Here is a 21438-nt window from a genome sequence, read left to right on the forward strand (position 1 = left end):
TTGAAACTTAAATTGATATGCCACAGGTATCATTCACTCATCATTGTGTAGATGAGTGTGAGCCCACGCATACATTCCTAATACCACAACCAAAAGCCTTGGTTGCTGAGGGTGAGGTTAATGGTATTAGGTGCAGGTGATCCAGATCTCTACAGGAAGTCCCAATATGACCTATGGAAGGCTATGTTAACAGCAAAGATGCAATGCTAAGGGAAGATAGAAATAGAGTCATCTATGGCAGGGCTTGCAGGCAATTACATCCCACAAGGCAAAGCCTAACATAATAAATGTCTGTGAAGCTTCACTACCCAATGAGCTGACCATCTTTTATACTCACGTGCAGAGAATTCAATGGTCTCTAAAGCCATTGTCAGAGCATCCTTCAAGAAGATGAATCGTCGAAAGGCATCAGGCCCTGATGTTGTTCTGAAAATCTGTGACAACCAACTAGCTGGAGTGTTCACAGACATTTACAATCACTCACTACCACAGTTGGAGGTTCTCACTTGCTTCAAGTCATACCAGTGTCCAAAAAGACCATCAATAACTATCATCCAGCAACACTCACATCTACTGTGATGAACGGCTTTGAGAGGTTGGTCATGGCCAGAATTAACTTGTACCCAGTAAAGATCTGGACCCACTGCAATTTGCCTCCCATCACCATCGCTCCATAGCAGAGACAATCTCACTGGCTCTATACTCAGCCCTGGATCACCTAGACAACAGCAACATGTACATCAGGCTGCTTTTCCTCGATTATGCCTGAGCTTTCAACACCAAAGCTCCAAAACCTGGGGCTCTGCACCCCCCTCTGCAATTGGACCTTGATCTTCTCATCAGAAGACCATAGTCAGTGCAAATTGGTAACATTTTATCCCTGTCGCCAACCATCAACACAGGCGCACGTCAAGGATGTGAGCTTAGCCCACTGCTCTGCTTGCAATACATCCATTACTGTGTGGCTAGTCACAATTCAAATGATATCTATAAATTTCCAAATACCATCAGCAGAATCACAGATGGCAATGAGGAAGTGTTCAGGAGTGAGATATATCAGCTAGATGAGTGGTGACAACAACCTTGCACTCAACATTAGCAAAACTAAGGAACCAATATGGACTTCAGGAGGGGGAAACCAGGAGAACATTGAATATGAAGTTGCTGTTAGTACACCATTCAGCCAAGTTTCCAATTCCCCCCCCATATGCTGACTTATCAACCACTTTTATACCACATATAAAGAAAAAATTCTGTTAATATTATTGGCTGATGTCCCAACAATAGAATTGGTCAATACAGATACTATTTATTTATACAGCATTTATTGAATTTGTCAGTGATTTTCAATGACTGTAACATGGTAAGGAAAGTGGGGAATTGTTGTTTCTTTAGCTTTCAGTGGAAACACTGCCAAATGTCTACGGATGTGTGGTGGAAAGTGTACTGACTGGCTGCATCACAGTCTGGTATGAAGTCACCAATACCCTCAAGTGTAAATCCCACCAAAAGGTAGTGGAGACAGCCCAGGACATAACAGAAAAACCCTTCCCATCATTGAGAAAATCTACAGGGAACAATGCTGTCACAGAGAAGTAGCAATCATCAGGAGTCACGTGATGGAGTATTGGCCGGTTGGGAAAACTAGCCCTCTCCAGAAAAATAGGAAAAAAGTTAGGAAAAAGAAAAGCATAACAAAAATAAAATATAAGAAATAGAAGATAAAGATACAGAGAAGAGAAAGAAGATGGCTCCCAAGAAGGAGAAAATAAAAGCAACTGGAAAAAAAGAAGTAGAAAAGTCGCTGGAGAAGATAGAAGAAGGCCTTACCTGCATGAAGGAACAGGATGCTGTGGTGGCGAGGAGTGCCTGACCCTCGAGGTCAGTACCTGCCCTGCAGAGTCGCGACCCACTAGCCAGTGCACTAAAAAAATGGCTCTCGAAGCCAAACAAAAATGTGCAATCAAAGGAGAAAGAGGACACCGGCGGGAGGGGGGCTCAGCAGAACAGCTGAGGAACACCCAACACCAGGGCGCTCAGCTGGAGGACGAGGAATCCAGCAGAACAGCTGAGGAACACCCAACACCAGGGCACTCAGCTGGAGGACGAGGAAGCCAGCAGAAGAGGGAGCGAAGAAAAAGACGAGGGAGACAGACGGAAGGATGACCAACAAGAAGATCAATGTCAGGAAGCATAACAGGCGAGCAGCCCAGGCGGGGAGGACCAGCAACAAGAGGTACAGCAAGAAGAGGCCTGACAAAGAGATACAAGCAGCTCATCAGGAAAAAACAGAAGAGACACAGAGACAAAGAAGAGAAGAAGACACAAACACAGATACAGACACAGAAGAAGAGGAAGAAGAAGACCAAGAGAAATAGAAGATAAAACTGATGGACAAAGAGAAATAAAAGGTAAAACTGATAAACGGAATATAGATAAAGTCTTTTTTGAGGAACAAAAGAGATAATTAAAAGAATGGTTGTCATTAGAGTTTAATGCAATTAAAAGGAAAATGAAAAGAACAGAAGATAAAATGCAAAGGTTAGAACTGGTAATGACAGAAATAGGGAAAAGAGTAGAAAATGTGGAAGAGCGGGAAACGGCTGTAGAAATGGAAGGAAAAGACAAGAGAAAAATTGGAAGAAAGTGACAAAAAAATTAAAGAGACACAAGAGTTGTTATCTCAGAAAATTGATATGTTGGAAAATTATAGTAGGTGAAACAACATAAAAATAGTGGGCCTGAAGGAGGGTGAAGAAGGCACAGATATGAAGGAATTTATAAAAGGATGGCATTCAATAAACTCCCTAAATTCCTGTCTTTTAAGTAGCATGGAGTTTAACCTCCATCTATATGTTCTTGGTGGGATGTCCTCCAGTTCTATTGCTAATAATAGGGGTGAATGATCTGATAGTAGTCTAGCTTTATACTCAGTTTTTCTGACTCTCCCTTGAATATGGGCTGACAACAAAAACATATCAATCCTTGAGTAAATTTTGTGCCTACTTGAATAACATGAAAATTCCTTCTCTCTTGGGTGCTGCCTCCTCCATAAATCCATAAGTTTCATTTTCTTCATTGATTTAACCATAAATTTGATTACTTTATTCTTTTTACTTGTCTTTTGTCAAGTTTTATCCAACATTGGGTCTAAATTGAGGTTAAAATCCCCTCCTATCAATATATTTCCTTGTGTGTCTGCAATCTTCAAAAAAGGTCTTGGGAATGACAGAAATGCAGGAAGGAATGGAAATAGAAAGGGCAGACAGAGCACTAGCTCCGAAACCACAGGCACATCAAAAACCAAGATCATTCTTAGTAAAATTTTTGAGATACACGACAAGAGAAAATATATCGGAACAGGCAAAGAATAAAGTTAGAGAAGATAATAAACCATTGGAATACAAGGGCCAAAAAATATTTTTTTACCCAGACATAAGTTTTGAACTCTTAAAGAGGAGGAAGGAGTTTAATACAGCGAAATCGATTTTATGGAAAAATGGTTACAAATTCACATTAAAACATCCAGCCGTACTTAAAATATTTATACCCAAGGAGTGAAACAGACTGTTCTCAGATCCAGGGAAAGTGCAAGATTTCGCAAAACGCTTGCAGGAGAGGAGAACAGATAAAGAGATGTAACAAGAATGAAGAACGGCAATAAAATATATATAAAGATGTAAAAGCAATCCAAATGAAAAGGGGAGTTGTGGTTGCCTGGCAAGGGCTATGGGGCAACTCAGAGAGAGGGGGAACTTTTGGGGTTAAGGTATTAGTGGATGTGGGAACTACGGGAATACTTTGTTTTAAATATGTTGTCATACATTAAGTGTAATAAGAGAAAACTAAGAGATGAAAATAGGGAAAAAGGGGATGGAGGTGGTGAAGAGGTGGAAAAGAGGTGTATGCAAGATATAAGATAGCCATGTTGAACTATATGACTATAAACATTAATGGGATACATAACCAAATTAAAAGGAAGAGGCTACTAAATTTATTGAAGAAGGAAAATATAGATATAGCATTTGTGCAGGAAATGCATCTAACTGAAGCGGAACATAACAAATTAAAGAGAGACCGGGTAGGGCAGGTAACAGCAGCATCCTATAATTCAAAAGCTAGAGGTGTAGCCATACTAGTTAACAAAAATGTACCAATCAAAATAGAAGAGGAAATAATAGATCCGGCAGGGAGGTATGCAATGATAAAGTGTCAGATATACTCAGAATTTTAGAATTTGCTCAATATATATGCACCTAACAAGGAGGATCAAAAGTTTAAGCAGGATTTTTTTTTGAAGATTGCAGACACACAAGGAAATATATTGATAGGAGGGGATTTTAACCTCAATTTAGACCCAATGTTGGATAAAACTGGACAAAAGACAAGTAAAAAGAATAAAGTAATCAAATTTATGGTTAAATCAATGAAGGAAATGAAACTTATGGATTTATGGAGGAGGCAGCACCCAAGAGAGAAGGAATTTTCATGTTATTCAAGTAGGCACAAAATTTACTCAAGGATTGATATGTTTTTGTTGTCAGCCCATATTCAAGGGAGAGTCAGAAAAACTGAGTATAAAGCTAGACTACTATCAGATCATTCACCCCTATTATTAGCAATAGAACTGGAGGACATCCCACCAAGAACATATAGATGGAGGTTAAACTCCATGCTACTTAAAAGACAGGAATTTAGGGAGTTTATTGAATGCCAAATTAAAACATATTTTGAAATAAACACAGGATCAGTGAAAGACAAATTTATATTATGGGACGCAATGAAAGCCTTCATTAGAGGGCAGATAATAAATTATGTGACTAAGATGAAAAAGGATTACAATTGGGAAATAGAGCAGCTGGAAAGGGAGATAGTAAGTACAGAAAAGGAATTAGTAAAAAGGGATGATATAACGAAAAGGAGAGAATTGGCAGACAAAAAAATTAAATACAAAACATTATAAACATACAAGGTGGAGAAGAATATAATGAAAACAAAACAAAAGTATTATGAACTGGGAGAAAAAACACACAAAATATTAGCCTGGCAACTTAAAACAGAACAAGCTAAAAGAACGATACGGCATCAAGGAAAAAGGACAAACAAATTACATATAATCCAATAGAGATTATTGAAACTTTTAAGGAATTTTATGAACAATTGTATCAAACTGAGAATGAGGGGAAAGATGACAAAATAGAGGAATTTTTAGCTAAAATTGAACTGCTGAAATTGCAAGAAGAGGAACAAAACAAACTAATAAAACCATTTGAAATAGAGGAAATACAGGATATATTAAAAAAGCTGCTGAACAATAAAACACCAGGAGAGGATGGATTTCCAATAGAATTCTATAAAACATTTAAAGAGTTATTAATTCCTCCACTCCTGGAAGTAATGAACCAGATAGAAGAAACATAAAACTTGCCAGATTCATGGAAGACAGCAAGAATTACAGTAATACCAAAGACGGGGAAGGATTCATTAACACCAGCATCATATAGACCAATATCTCTGCTTAACTCAGACTATAAGATAATAGCAAAATTATTAGCAAACAGATTGGCCGATTGTGTACCTAAAATAGTAAAACAAGATCAAACTGGATTTATTAAGAAAAGACGATCAGTGGACAATGTCTGAAAACTTATTAATCTAATCCACAGAGTTCAAGGAAATAAGAAACCAACAGTGGCTGTTGCTCTAGATGCAGAAAAAACCTTTGACAAAGTAGAGTGGAACTACTTATTTAAACTATTACAGAAGTTCAATCTACCAGAAAAATATATAAATTAGATTAAAGCATTGTATAATGGACCATTGGCGAAGGTAAATGGATATGTATTGAGTAACGTTAAATTAAGTAGGTCAACTAGATAGGAATGTCCACTATCTCCCTCATTGTTTGCCTTAGCAATAGAACCTTTGGCAGAACTGATAAGAATAGAAAATAAAATAAAAGGGATAAAAATAAAGGAGAAGGAGTATAAAATCAGCTTATTAGTATACCTAACAGAACCAGAGGTATCAGTAAAAGAATTACATAAGAAATTGAAGGAATATGGAGAAATGTGGGGGTACAAGATCAACACAAATAAAAGTGAAGTGGTGCCAATGAGTAACGCAGACTATACAGAATTTAAAAAATAATCACCGTTTAAATGGCAAGCACAAGCAATCCGATACCTAGGGATCAGGTTGGATAATAACTTAAGCCATTTGTAGAAACTAAATTAACAGCCACTAATAAAGAATTACAGGAAGACTTAGAACATTGGAAAGAATTACCGCTAACATTGATAGGGAGGGCAAACTGCATTAAAATGAACGTTTTCCCAAGGATACAATACTTATTTCAAACATTACCAATTCCTTTAATAGAAAAATTCTTTAAGGAACTATAGAGATTAATAAGGAAATTCTTGTAGAAAGGGAGGAATCCAAGGGTAGCGTTAGATAAATTAGCAGAGAGGCATAATCAAGGTGGTTTGCAGTTACCAAATTTTAGAAATTATTATAGAGCCGCACAATTAAGGTATTTATCAGATTTTTATCAGACAAGGGAAAAACCAGACTGGACTGGTGCAATATAAAAACTCACCAGTACTGCATCATTTACTTAATACATGGAAGAAGATCCATTTAGAAAGCAAAAAAACAAATGATAAAATACCAAAATTACTATTGACGCAAAATCCGCTAATCCCTTTTACAATAGACAGTCTTTCCTTTAGAGAGTGGGAGAGAAAAGGAATCAAAAGAATAGAAAATTGTTTTTTTTTGGGAAATAATTTATTAACATTTGAACAGTTGAAGTACAAATATGGAATAACTCATGGTACAATGTTTGCATATCATTAATTGAAAGCTTATTTAAAGGATAAATTGGGAAACAGACTGAGATTATCTGAAGGAAGCAGCTTTGAATACATGATTACAGACACAATGATAATTAAAAGATTTATAACCAACATGTACATTAAGCTGCAAGATAAGGAAAATGAAATAAATTATAAACTTAAGCAGAAGTGGGAAAAGGATCTAAACATAAAGATAAAAAATGATGTATGGAAAAAGTTATGTTCTAGAACTATGAAGAATAAAATAAACACAAGGTTACACATGATACAGTATAATTGGTTACACAGGGTACATATTACTCCTGAAACATTTTTAAAAATGGGACTCAACATTATCGGATAGATGTTTTCGCTGTAAGAAGGAAATGGGAACAACATTACATGCAACTTGGGCATGTACGAAAGTAAATACGTTTTGGGAAGAATTAAATCAGATTCTAAATAAAATTACAAAAAAAACAGATTTTTTTTTAAGTAACATAAGAAGTAGAGAATTAGGCCTCAAATTGGATAAAGTGCAAAAAAAAAATTCATTATGATAGCCTTAGCGATAGCAAAAAAATGTATAATGTCAACTTGGAAAATGGAAGAGAGCCTGAGTATACAACAATGGTACAAAGAAATGAATAAATGTATTCCATTGGAAAAAATAACATTTAATTTAAAAAATAAAGTCACAATGGTTGAACAAATTTGGGAACCGTACATGGAACATATCAGAGAGAGTTTGCCTACGACCTCCATCCCCTAAAATGAGAATGAAAATGATAAGGACAAAACAACTAGATTCAGTGTGTAATAAATAGATGACACATTTTTCTTGTTTATTTTTCTTTACGTGAAGATATTGTTTTATGCTTTATTGCATTGTAAATGTTGAATAGTTATGGGTTTTGGAGGGGGTGGGTAGAGGGGAGGGAGGGAAAGGCGAAAAAAGGGGGAGAAAAGACCACTGGTAAATTTAATGAGAAACATTTGTTCATATTTTGGTTGATATGGTTCATAGTGTGAAAAAAAAAGGAAAGCAGCAATCATCAAGGATCCACCCCAACCAGCAAACACCCTGTTCTTGCTGTAGTCATAAGAAAAGGTCTAGGTGCCACAAGACTCGGACCACCAAGTTCAGGAACAGCTGCATCTCTCCACCATCAGACTCCTCAACGACCAACTAACTCATGGATTCACTTTAGGACTCATGCTTTTGCACTTTATTGTTTATATTTTTCTCTCTGCATTGCACAGTCAGTTGTTTACATTTTCTTATATATTTACATGTGTACATTGTGTTGAGGATTTTTGTTTCCACTAAATGGTCATTCTGCCTTGCCCACAGGAAAAGGAATCTCAGAGTTGTATCTAATGTCATGTATGTACTCTGACAATAAATCTGAAATCACAGACTAGTCTTATGTTCTCTCTACTGCTTTCTCTCCTCAAGATAAAGTACACGTTTTGTCATTTTTCCAGTTCTGATGGAAGGTCATGGACCTAAACTATTACTTTCTCACTCTCTCGAGAAGTGTTATCACATGTATTTTATGCCTTTATTATCATTGATATCCATAAATCTTCGTCCGCGAAGCCAAGCCAAAGAAAGATCATTGATCAACTACTTTTGTGTTTAACTTCACACCAAGGAAGGGGATATTCCATTAAAATGTTAATAAATCAATCAGAACTCGTTGATATTAACTGAAGCCAGAAAACAACATTCAGAAATGGAACCTAACTTTTTTTTAATTGACAGATCCTGGGATCTGATATTTTTCATGACATAGTTTGAAAGAAAATAGGGAAGGATAATGAAATGTTTTAACTGTTCACTTTCAAAGCACATTCTTTTCTGGAAGTGACATTTAAGTTGATGAAATGGAAATGTAATTCCATTATTTAAGGAAAATGACAGACAGAAACCAGGAAATTATAGCCCTATCATTGAATCAAGCATTTCAAGAAATTTGAGCTGATTAAAGATAGCCAACATGATTCTGAATTGAAAAGGTAATGTTTAAAGAATTCAATTGAATGTAACTAAAGAAGTAAGCGAAAGAAAGATGTGGAAAGTTTGGATAAAGATACTTAATTTTTAAAATTTAAATTTAGGCATAGAGTACGGTAACGGGCCCTTTCAGCCCACGAGCCGGTGCTGACTAATGACATCCAATTGACCTACAACTTACATACATTTTGAACAGTGGGAGGAAACTGGAGCACCCAGAGGAAACCCATGTAGACATGATGGGAATGTACAAATTCCTTACAGACTGCGCGGGATTCAAACCCCTGACTCAGTTTGCTTGTGCTGCACCAACCACTACACTAATTGCACTGCCCATTTAGCATGTTTCAAAGTGCATTCAATGAACAATCACATTTAAGTGAATAAACTAAAGCTGATGCATTTGTCCTGCAAAGATATGTCTTGGCATTAATTATTCAATTTCCAGAAAACGTATGAAAAAATAGCCATATATTCAAGTCAAGTCAAATCACCTTCATTCCATACTTGCACAGTAAAGATGAGACAGAATTTCTCCAGGACCATGGAGCATATTACATAAATATAACATATTTTGGCATATGTTGCCAGGCAGATAGATCGAACCCCCCTTTTTCTTAGCCTCATTTTAACATTTTGTTGACTGCCATTTTTTGGGCTGCCCGGGCCTCCCAGGAATAACCCAACATTTTTTAAAACACCCCAATCACGTCACAAAACTGTGAAAAAAGTTAAAAAAAAACTCTGCCTACCGGACAGGAGCCATGATGGCTCATGGAGCTGGAGCGGTGACATCGTGCTCCCGGTAGTAGCAGAAACCTCAGTCTACCAGGCAGCAGCGGTGTGGGCCCATGGAGCTTGAGCAGTGATATCGTGCTCCCATGAGGAGAAGGTATCTCAGCCTACTAGGCAAGAGCGGTGACGGCAACCACAGGGTCCCAGGTCGGATGATTATGGTGGCGCCCAGCATTGGGGAAGTGTCAAGGAATGGTGACAAGGTTCTTCCAGCATCGACTTGTATGCCGAGTCGACATCAATCTGTTTTTTTTTGGTAATTTTAAGGTCTCAAAAGTATATCCAGCGTATAAATCAACCCCCACCTTTTAAATTTTTTTTAGGGTTTCATGTCTCAAATTATACACCAAAATATATGTTAGGTCAAAATAGAAGTTAAATACATAAAATATTAAATATTAATATGTATACTGTAAGAGTCCCTGGTACCTAAGTACTCTATGCTTATATATTGTGGGAATTCAGGAGTCTGATCGCATGGGGGAAACTGTTGCCCAATCTGGATGTATGGGCCCTTGTGCTGCAGTACCTCCTACCAGATGGCAGAAGGGTGAACAATTTACTTGGAGTGTGTGGAGGGCTTCACAATGTTTATTACCTTTCACCTGCATGGCGTGTTGTAAATGGCTTTCATGATAGGAAGAGAGCCCCAATGATCTTTACCACTGACTTCACGTTCCTCTGCAGGTCTTGCGGTCCAAGGAGGTACAGCTACCCAACCAGGCGGTGATCCATTTGCACAGGATGCTTTAGATACATCTTTTGTAAAATATAGTGAGGATGGAGGGTAAAAGATGAACTTTCCTCAGCATTTGCAGGAAGTAGAGGCGCTGCTGGGCTTTCTTGGCTATGTAGCTGGTGTTAAGGGATAAGGTGAGATTCTCCACCAAGTACCCTCCAAGGAACTTGATTCTCTTGATGATCTCAATGGTGGAGCCATCAATGGTCAGCGGAGCAAGGTCCCCCCAGGCCCTTCTGAAGGTGACAACTATCTTTTTTTTTAACATTCAGATACAGGGTTGTTGGCTCTGCACCAGTCCGTTAGTGACTTGTACACTGACTTGTCCTTCTTACTAATCTGGCCCACCATGGTCATGTCATCAGCGAACTTGATTATGTGGTTCGACCTGTGTTTAGTGGGTCAACAGAATAGTGAAGTTGCCAGTGATGTACATTAGTAGTTAAACAGCAAGGATGTGTAATATAAGAGTGTACATCAGATTGCAGGTTACATTTATTGATTAGAATTGGGTCAAAATCAGAATTTGGAAGTAAAATACGAACATCAACCACGGTTTTACATCAACTACAGTGTGTGCAAACTTTCGTGTTTAAATTCTAACACAATTAATGCCTAAATTTTGAAGACATCAGAAAGACTAATGTAATGTTTTGCTTAAAATTAGGGCTAGAATATAAAATGAAGAATACATTTCAAATATCAAGTGGATCAAATGTAACAGGAGGTACACAAACCGTGGGGCATTGTTTATGATCGACAGCAGCCAAGAGCTTTGTGTATGACTAACTGCAGTTATAAAAAGGCCTGGAATCCATACTGTAGAAAGTTTTTATGAAGCAATCCCTCAGGATTGAAGATGATTTGATTCCATTCCAGTTTTGTGTGTTTGATGAGGCCATTGCAGGACAACTAAACCACCTTAAGTAAATGCAAAAAGGGAAGAAAAAAAAACATCCAAAGGCAACTAAATTTGAGCTACACAAAGCCTATGGAGAATTGGTTGCAGCAACACAAACTCTAAAACTACCACTTAGGAAATACATCTTTGTTTTGGAAGCATAAATTCTTGAGAAGGTTGAGTATATTGAAAAAGATGGATTGTTCAACTGAAAAGGCATCGAGGGAATAGGAAGAGCATGGAAATATGTTGTAGCAAATAATCCTCCTGGACAAGAAATAAATCACAAAATTCTGTGGACACCGAGGTTGAAGTAAAAAACACAAAGTGGTAGAGAAACTCAGCAGGTAAAACAGTCTCCTTTATGTAGCAAAGGCAAAGATAAATAACTGACGTGTCCCGGTTGAGCCCTTCATCAAAGTAGGAGAAAAATGCCAGCAAGCATCCGAACAAAAGTGTAGGATGGGGGAAGATAGGGTGGCAAAGGCAGGAGATGATAGAGAAAGGAGGAAGGGGAATAGCTGCAATGAGGGCGAGGGGGAGCTGGAATGGCTGGGCTCAGTGGGTGAAAGAACTGGAAAGACAGGAAAGGGGAAGCGGAAAGAAAAACAGACGTGTGAATGCGGCAGTGTGATCCAGAATTAAAATGGTTGGCCACTGTGGCTGCAAATGGAGCAGAGGTGCTCAGCGAAGTGATCTCCCAGTCTGCAACTGGTCACTCTAATGTAGAGAATGCCACAAAGGGTGCACCGGATGCAGTAAATAAGTCCTCTGGATGTACGTGAAGTGGTCCTTCAAATGAAAATCCTGTTTGTGGCCCGGTCTGTAGCGAGGGAGGAGGTGTGGGCGCGTTGCACCTCCTATGGGCACAGAGGAAGGTGCTGGGGGTGTGATGGGTGAGGAGGGATGAGTGCACAAGGGAATCATGGAGGGAGCAGTCCCTGCAGAAGGCCAAGAGGACAGGAGAGAGAAAAAAATGTGTCTGGTGGTGGGATCCTGTAGTAAATGCCGGAACTTCCGACAAATGATGATTTGGATGCAGAGGCTGGTGGGGTGGTAGGTGAGGATGAGGGGGAATTCTATGTTTGTTGCATCTGGGGGCAGAGGGGACCAGGGCAGATGAGTGGGAAATGGAGGAGATGTGGGTGAGGGCTGAGTTCAAACTCAGTGGGCCATGCAGCATCAGTGGGAGTAGAAGAACTGTTAACGTTTCAGGTCATAAGCTTTCATTGTCCAGGTGAAGGGTTCCAGCTTGATACAAAAATCATTTGTTTTCTCCCAGCGATGATACTCAAGTGGCTGAGCTCCTATAGCAGATTACTTTTTGCTCCAGACTCCAGCATCTGCAACTTCTTGTATCTTCACAGAAATATAGTATTGAGCAGGCTTGAAGAGATGAATGGTCCACTTTGGCTCATTTCTTTTTCCATATTTAATGCTTCTGTGTGACTAAGATTATGAGAATCTTTTTAACAGAATATAGATATTTCTGGACTTTCCTAAATAAGCAGTTGAATTGATTGCATTCTCCAGCTTAGGACATCAAAGTTCACCTATGGTCAGGCAATTTGATTGGGTAAGGGCATCAGATTTTCCTTCCTGCAGGAACTTCATAAAACAGATGGATTATCACAAATATTTTGGTGGTGGATAAATGGGCAGAATTTCTGATATTTGCTAAGAAAATACACCATGGAACATTACCCTTTTGTGCATTAGATGATCCAGTTTCTATTTTTACAGAATTACAAAATTACCATTGCTAATTGGATAACAAAGATTAATTACATTAACATGGTTGGTCTTTCCTCAAATTTAAATGAAGATACTTGGTTTTAATTATCATATTATTTAGAATTTATCAGGCAGATGATAAGGAGCATATTCCACCAACCAGGTTAAGGACCCAATTCAAGTGTCATGAAATTAGAAACACACCAATTTTTGGGGGAAAATACCTCTTCAAACAAAGAAGAGTAAATGTCTTCAAAGGAGAAAATTTTGGTTCCGTTATTGTCTAAATCAGAGATTTAGAATCTTTTGTGAGCTCAGTTGAATCGAATAGCTCAAGAAGTTGTGAAGCTTTTTTTCTAAAAGGGCTCAACAGAGGTTTTGCCTCACATCAGAATAAATTGTGTGAACTTTTGGAAACCAACAAGTCTGGATTTTTTTCATGAAGGTACCTATGTGCATGAGTGAAAGGATAAAGAGCAGGTCATTGAACACCTCTGATCCAGCATAAAGATCAAAAAGATCATGGTTGCTTTGACTGAAAACTCAACTTCACATTCCTGCCTGCTCACCTCGCTCACTTATTAAGCATCAAATGCTTGAAAAAAAAAGTCTACTACTCTTTGAGGAAGAGAGGTTTGAAACATATCCCTTCAAAGAAAAACAACCCCAAAATTTTTGTTATATATTTTATCTCCTATGGACACCGTGAGGCCTACTGAGACACTGTGAGGCCTACTGAGACACTGTGAGGCCTAATGAGTTCCTCCAGCATTTTTTTTTTTGTTGTTACTACAAACATATCATCTGCAGAATTTCATGTTTAATTTCAAGAAGAAATAAAAACATTTTTATCTTAGACTTGAGCGGGCAACTCCTAATTTTCAAAGATCCTTTCCTCATGCATCGGATGTTGTTGCTGTTTCTGAAGTGTGACACTCCATAGTTCCAGGTTCCTTTTATTTCATTCAGTATTTGAATATTCCCATCAAATGTTCTCCGATGATTATTGGATTACGACAAACTATTCATGAAGAGTATAGATGCAAAGCATTCTTTCAGGCTTTTGATTTAAAAGACAAAGCATGTAAGCCTTAAATAACATTATTACATATTACAACATTGGAGGAGGCAAAACAGCCCACTGAGTTTCTGCAGACTCCCAACCCCACCTGTTTCTCTCCCCTCTCTGGAATCCCTGTCTCCAGTATGCGCTGATAATCATTGATTGCTCAGCATCTGTTAAGCTGGGGGTTATTAATACACTGGCCTTCCCTGAGGGACAGCAACAAAGGTATCCAGGCCTTTTCCTCCCTTCAGGAGCTTCTTGATCTATTCAGGGTGAATTCCGTAATAGAGCACACAATCACATGTAACTCAGGTCACTCCACATCACACCTCTGTAATAAGCCACACTTGAGCAAATGTGTAAGATGTTTTCATGGATGATGGCTGACAGCCAGCAGTTCTCTCGATAGAACTCCACCTATAGTTTCCAAGATCACTGGTCATACTATTTTCTTCCACTATGACGCTTCAATGGACAGCCAGTTCCCTGTGCAACAGAGATATCCAGTGCAAAATCCTGCATTGAAGATGTCTAATCCAATACAGGTCTCTGTTGAAAATATCCAACACCACACACAACATTGGAGATATCCAGTACATTACATTACTGTAGTGGTTCTCTCCCAGCATCATTGAAGATTTGCACTCACAGGATGCCTCTGACAATGGTAAGGCTGTTCCCCAACCTCACCTTTACCCCCTAAAACTACATTCACCAGTTGTCAATATTGGCACAAAATTGATGAGCAATTAATCATTGAAATTTCTCCAAGAAAAAGTTCATGGTTCACAAGGGTTCTCAAGCACTCAAATTGACCCAGGAACTGGTAGAAACTAAAAAATAGTATTAATTAATTTATTGAAATGGTTTGCAAATATTAAAACACTAAAAATTCTATCAGACACAATTAAACAATTGGCAACTAACCACTTCAGAGCACACATTCATGTATGTATCAATGGTGTTGAGTTAGAGATGATGTTTGGGGAAGGATGGTTAGGATAATGGTTAGCACAATGCCATTAGAGCACCAGCAATCAGGACCAGGTTCAAATTCCACTCTGTCTCTAAGAAATGTCTACATTTTCCTCATGTCAGGTGGATTTTCCCTGGGGGCTCTGGTTTCCTTCCACTGATTGAAACATACTGGGTCTTGTAGGTTAATTGGGTGGCATGGGCTCAAGGACTGAAATGGCCTGTTACCATGCTGTTTGTCTAAATTTAAAAAAAAAAATGATAGAGAGATTCAAGTTCTTCAGAGTACATATCACCATCAATGTGTCCTGCTCCAACCATGTTGAATTTACAACCGAGAATACATGCCAAAGTTTGAACTTTGTCAAAAACCTGAGGAAATTCAACATATCCTTGACTTACCAAATTTTACATGTGCACAACAGAAAGTATCCTGCCCAGATACATTACAGCTTGTTACAGGAACTGCCTTGCTCATAAATGCAAGAAACAATGGCCAACATGGTTAGCATAGCAGTTAGTGCAACGCAGATACAGCACAAGCGATCGGAACTGGGGTTCAAATCCCATGCTGTCTGCAAAGAGTTTATATTTTCTCCCATGTCTATTTGGGTTTTCCCTGGGGGTTCTTGTTTCCTTTCACCCTTCAAAATATACTGGGGGGTGTAGGTCAATTGGATGTAATTGGGTGGCACAGGCTTGTGGGCCATAAGGGCCTGTTACTGTGCTGTACAGTTAATTAATAAAAAAAACTACAGGCATAGACCTATCTAGGATATGGCAGCCATGGCACATGCCCAGGGCTCCACTGGGCTCCTCACCTCGCTTGCCCAATATCGAACTCCCAAGCCCCACAAAGAATCTCCATCTGACAAGAGAACTTTGAGGTATGGGTCTGTTGTTCTTTAATGACACTCTCATATTTTGGTTTTTGATGGAAATCAAGCCAGTGTCTGTGTTAACAATTTTAAGTGATTTGTAAACTGGTGATTAAGAGACCCACAAAGCTTATCATCTTGTCTCAATGTAAAGCTAATTCTAGCCATGAATAGATCAGCAAGCACATGTTAATAATGTTAGATTACAAATAATTGTCACAGTGCTAAGCCAAACTCCCAATCCAAATTTCATACAGATTTATGTTTGTATGAATTTATACTTTATTTGTCTTGAACCGGTGATTTGCCGCTTCTCTTAGTGCTTCTGTGCTCCTCGTGCCTGTGCTTGGGAGAGGTCAGGGGTGCCAGAGATGAGCTATCAGATGGACTTGTCTCTGGTGTCCCTGCCCTCTCCCAAGCCCTGGAAAGGTGGATGGCCGAGGAGCACAGGAGAAGCAGAAACATCACTACAACCAGGCGAACACTGCCGAGAGTGACAGCGCTGCAGCCTAATGCTCCATCTGCCCCCACCGATTCCTACCTCCAGTAAGTTACCTTGGAGAACTCCTTATTAAGTCACCGAGTACCAAGGTTTGAAAGGGAGAAGTGGTAGGGAGAAATTTCCTTGGTGGTCACAGATTGGATGATGTGTAGGGACCGATCAGCTTCAGTTTTATGTGGGATTTTAGCAAGTCCCCTCTGTGGACCTCACTCTGATCTGAACATTTCTTTTTTCTGTTTTTGTTTTCCCATGAAAAGACACATCCGAAAGAACATGGGAACAAACGTGATTCAATTCACATTGAAATGTTAAAAGGTTTATTGTTTAAGACTGAACCCACTTAAAATGAAAAGGACTATTTTGTCGCTGATTGTCCTCAAACAACAGGGCAATCTGGATTTGTCAAGCTTACAACTAATGCTTACATCATACTTATTGCAGTGTAAAGCCTTTTCTTGAGATACTTTGTATGTGCTTTTGCTCAGTGTACCCAATAAAAAAAGAAAATATGCCAAAAGGCACGAAGATTACAGGTATTCTAACCTGCTGCAGAGCATTTGGAGTTTCATTTAAATTTTCGAATCAATTAAACTTTATATTTGACATTAGATTATTTTGCAAAGCAAAAAAAAACACTTAGGTTTGTCAAAATTACACAGGTCAACCATCAACTCTCACTCACCAGCCACTCCAGTGAAGAGAGTTCACCCTCACAATCCTCTCACACATGCTGCGGCTCATGATGCTGGGTGAGTGGGTCTCACTTCCTCCACTGTCTACGCTTGCATTTCCAGTGTTTCTGAGTGTGAGCGCCAGCAGCTGATTTTCATAGGAGCTACCAGTTGCTATAAAAAGGCTTTCTATAACAACAAGTAGTTATCTAAATTTGCACCAGCAATTTAAAAAAATGTATTTTCACACGCACGCACAGGCACGGGTCATCTTGTGAGTGAATAGATTGTTAAAATGCATTCCTAATCAAAGTGTGTTCATTGGAGATAAGAATATTGAATTGAAAAGAAAAAAAAATTGAATTTTAGAATTCTAAGGATTCTGTCTTCAATTTTTAATTTTTAAATTGAATATTCACATAAACCTGGGCACGAGTAAATGGATCAATGGCCAGCTTTGTTACCCATAATCCTCCATGCAGCTGGAACCACTCTGCCAGTGCCAGGGAAACACAGATCGGTTCCAGCTGCATGGAGGGTTATGGGTAAGGAAGGTGGCCATTTTTGCCTGCAAAAGCTCCAGCTTCCAACTGGGAACGGCAGGTAATAAACACAAGGCTTGGGTCGCTTCAACACGAGCTGGAGCCTGGAGCATCTTACGCCTCAGCGTCTGGAAATAACAGACCTAAACGTGGTGTGGCATGGTTCGCAATCAAGGGTTCTGCTAGTGAGTGGGGGGAGTGAGAGGAGGGAGAAGTGAGAGGAGGGAGAAGTGAGAAGAGGGAGAAGCAAGAAGAGGGGAGAGCGAGAAAGTGGGGGCGGCCTTTCCTTACTTAATTTCAGCCTAGGAGACCAGGTGGAAGTGAATCCACTGGTTCACTTCTAATAAATTACAACGCAATGTGTGAAATTTACAAAGATATATCAGGTGGCACGGTTGGTGTAGTGGTTAGCGTCAGCTTAATAGTATGTGAAAATTAACCAACTGTCCACTTTATGTGTAATTTTTGAATGGGGGATGCACAATTTAAGTGCTTGCCATATAGATGCTATTTTACCTAGATACACCATTGACTACAGTGGGTGGTAACCACAGCTCAGGCCATCATGAAAACTAATCTCCCCTCCATTCACTCTGTCTATACTTCCTGCTGTCTCAGGAAAGCTGCTAACATATTAAATAGCTCACCACACCTTGGTCAGACTCTCTTCTCCTGTCCCCGACCCCCACCTTCTGTCGGACAGAAGTACATGTGCTTGAAAATTTCTTCTTTTAAAGACAATTTCTTTTCTGTTGATATCAGACTCTTAAATGGATCTAACACTGGAAAAATATGTTATGTCCTTGCAATATCTTCTATACTCTGCACTATTTGATCTGTTGAAGTACTATTCTCCACATCTTTATATTTGTTGTTTTATTTTTTTCATTTGTTTATAATTGTGCTACCTCATTTGAGTTCACCTCCCTGGATAATACACGAACCAAAGCTTTTTAGTCCATTTCAGCACACAGGAGAATAAAACAATTCAATCCCGTCAATGCAAATAAAATTTACTGAATTAACTCAAAGTATCTGCTCACTGTGCTGCAGGCAGTTGTTTCTTCCAAATGATGAAGTAGAACGACAGTAATTAAACAGGAATTACTTACTTCAAGCAAAGTGAGCAGATATCTCATCTTGAGAGCTGATAGATTGGTGGAAGTTGACATCACACTCCTGAGATCCAATGGGAGTCTTGAAGTGCAGCAGGGGTGATATCAGAGAAGTTTCTGAAGCATTCTCAGACTTCAGCATTACCTGGAGTAAACATGGGGAGAACAGACAGAAAATGTGGGACTGAGGTCAAGGATATGCCCTAATGTCACAAGAAATAGAGCAATCTATGCAACTTTTGTACAGTAATATATGGAGAGTTAATAATCTACTGTAACTAAATGGAATGCATCTTAACCATTAATTCTGAATTTAATTAAATGTACAATAAATTCTGAATTTAATTTATTATAAAGTGTATCAATATACAGTGGTAAGCTTCATTTTGTGTGCTATCCAGTCATCAACCCACACTTAATTACATCAGGTAGAATAATAATAAAACATAAGTGCAGTGTACAGTATAGTGTTACGAGGACAGAGTGCAGAGGGAAGTAGATAAACAGTGTGGGTGTATCATCTTTTATCAGATTTCAAATTTCAAGCTTATTGTCAGAGTACATAAGTGACATCACATACAACCCTGAGATTCCTTTGTCCTGTGGGTGCAGCAGAATTACCACTAATTGGCAGTGCAAAAAAAAAAATGTACATAGTGTAGAATCCTTAAATGAGTCTCTGATTGAGTTTGTTGTTGAGGAATTTAATGGTGGAGGGGCAGCAGCTGTTCCTGACCCTAGTGGTCCAAGTCTTGTGGCATTTGTACCTCTTTTCTGATGGCAGCAACAAGAACAGTGCATGCGCAGAGTGGTAAGGGTCTTTGATGATTGCCCTTGCTCTCTGACAGCAGCATTCCCTGTAGATGTACTCAATAGTGAAAAGGTTTTTGCCCATGATGTCCTGGGCTGTGTCCACTACCTTCTAGAGGACTATTCACTCAGGGGTATTAGTGTTTCCATACCAGACCGTCGTGCATCCGGTCAGCACACTTTCCACCACATATCTGTAGAAATTTGCCAGGGTTTCTGGTGTCACACCAAACCTCCAGAAACCCTGAGGAAGTAGAGGTGCTGACATGCTTTCTTCACAATGGCATTGGTGTTTTGGGTCCAGGAACAATCCTCCGAGATTGTGACTCCCAAGAACCTAAATTTGCTCACCCATCTTTGATCTACCAATGATCTACCTCTGGTTTTCCTTTCCTGAAGTCAACAATCAGCTCCTTAGTTTTGGTGAAATTAAGTGCAAGGTTGTTGTTGGTGCACCATTTAGCCAAGTTTTCATTCTCCATCCTATATGCTGACTCATCACCTACAGTGGTATCAACAGCAAATTTGTAGTTGGTGTTATTGTTTTACTGAGCCACACAGTTGTAGGTGAGTAAAGCAGGGAACTAAGTGCACAACCCTGTGGTGGGATCAGTCTTTTAATATAAACTTTCTTGATGCAACAAAAATTGCAGATAGACGATGGTGGGGAGGGTTTCATTTCTGTAACACCCTCACAAAATTGTTACTTGCAGTGCTTTTTGGAATCTATCAGTTTTCTTCTTGCTTCTCTGATAAAATAAGCCTAACAAATATCTTACTTGATGTGTTCCCTGTGTCAAATTAGGATGAACTGCCCTTATAATGGTCCCCTCCTGCAATTAGATTGATGTGAAGGAATCTTGTCCCATTGTAAGATCCATTCAATGTGTGAGCTGCAGATTTCACCTCACAATAATCTTCAAGATCCTAAAGAGTCCTTCTTCTCAGTGAATTCTCAGCAAAATTTGCAGTATATTTTTTTGAAAGAAAGTGGAGCACTCAGGCATTTTCAAAAGATTTTATTATATTATTTGAAGAGACAACTCAAAACCTAAGTGTAAACTATATCTTTGCTTGACAAAATTATATGCTATTGTCATTGCAGACATGCAAATAAAATGAGCCATAGCTTTAACTGATTAGTCAGAAGACAGGAATTGATGGCATGAATGTAAAGATCAAAAGCAACCTCGACTTGAATTTGCATTAATTTAATATTTTCATTTAAAACTGATCAGGGATTCCTTTCCTTGCATAAATGACAGACAACAAAATAAAAGTAGATCATGGTATCACATTCTGCTGCCTCCAACATTAGAGGCAGCTAAAAATATTCAGATCCTGTTGCTTGTACTTGTCAAGACAGACCAGAGAGAATTAGTTTCATCCCACTTCCTTCAAATGACAATGCCTATCATACCACTAATAAAGGGAATTAAGGTTTCTCGCTGACTTTGTATAGTTGGCAATTTTTAGTTTATAAGTCACTCCAGTTAATAGAGTACATTATTAATCAATTTTAGCTTTACATTTTAGACTAAACTGAAGCTTAATTACCAGACGTCAAACAATTAGTCATCATCTGATCTCATTTTGGAACAGATATTGCCACAGTCCCAACAGTCATTGCAATTATACGGAGTAAGCAACATTTTGCATCAAATTATCACACTTTTTCTTTGGTGAAATGTTATATCATTGGTTACACCATCTGGAATGCAACTTCCCTCAAAAGATACTTCTGAACATTAAATGCATTAATGAACATTCTAATGCTGAGGTAAGAACTTTTGGTAATACAAATGTTTTGAAAACTTCATCTGTTTGACTGACATCGTTTTGATTCTTGTT

The 21438-nt window shown here is 38.8% G+C and overlaps 1 long non-coding RNA gene across 24 annotated transcripts in view; it reads right to left on the reverse strand.

The window, feature by feature from the left end:
- Positions 1–21438, reverse strand: part of LOC138740571 (uncharacterized) — a 589788-nt gene that overhangs the window by 558313 nt on the left and 10037 nt on the right. For 23 of the 24 annotated variants that reach the window (XR_011343011.1, XR_011343022.1, XR_011343026.1 and 20 more), the window contains one exon: positions 18775–18922. This is a non-coding gene — a long non-coding RNA (uncharacterized lncRNA). Of the gene's footprint in view, positions 1–13831; positions 14089–18774; positions 18923–21438 lie in introns of those variants that run through there. The other variant, XR_011343025.1, reaches the window with a different exon arrangement.

The sequence above is a fragment of the Narcine bancroftii genome, chromosome 8 (genome assembly GCF_036971445.1).
Source record: "Narcine bancroftii isolate sNarBan1 chromosome 8, sNarBan1.hap1, whole genome shotgun sequence".
In the NCBI taxonomy this organism is placed as follows: Eukaryota; Metazoa; Chordata; class Chondrichthyes; order Torpediniformes; family Narcinidae; genus Narcine; species Narcine bancroftii.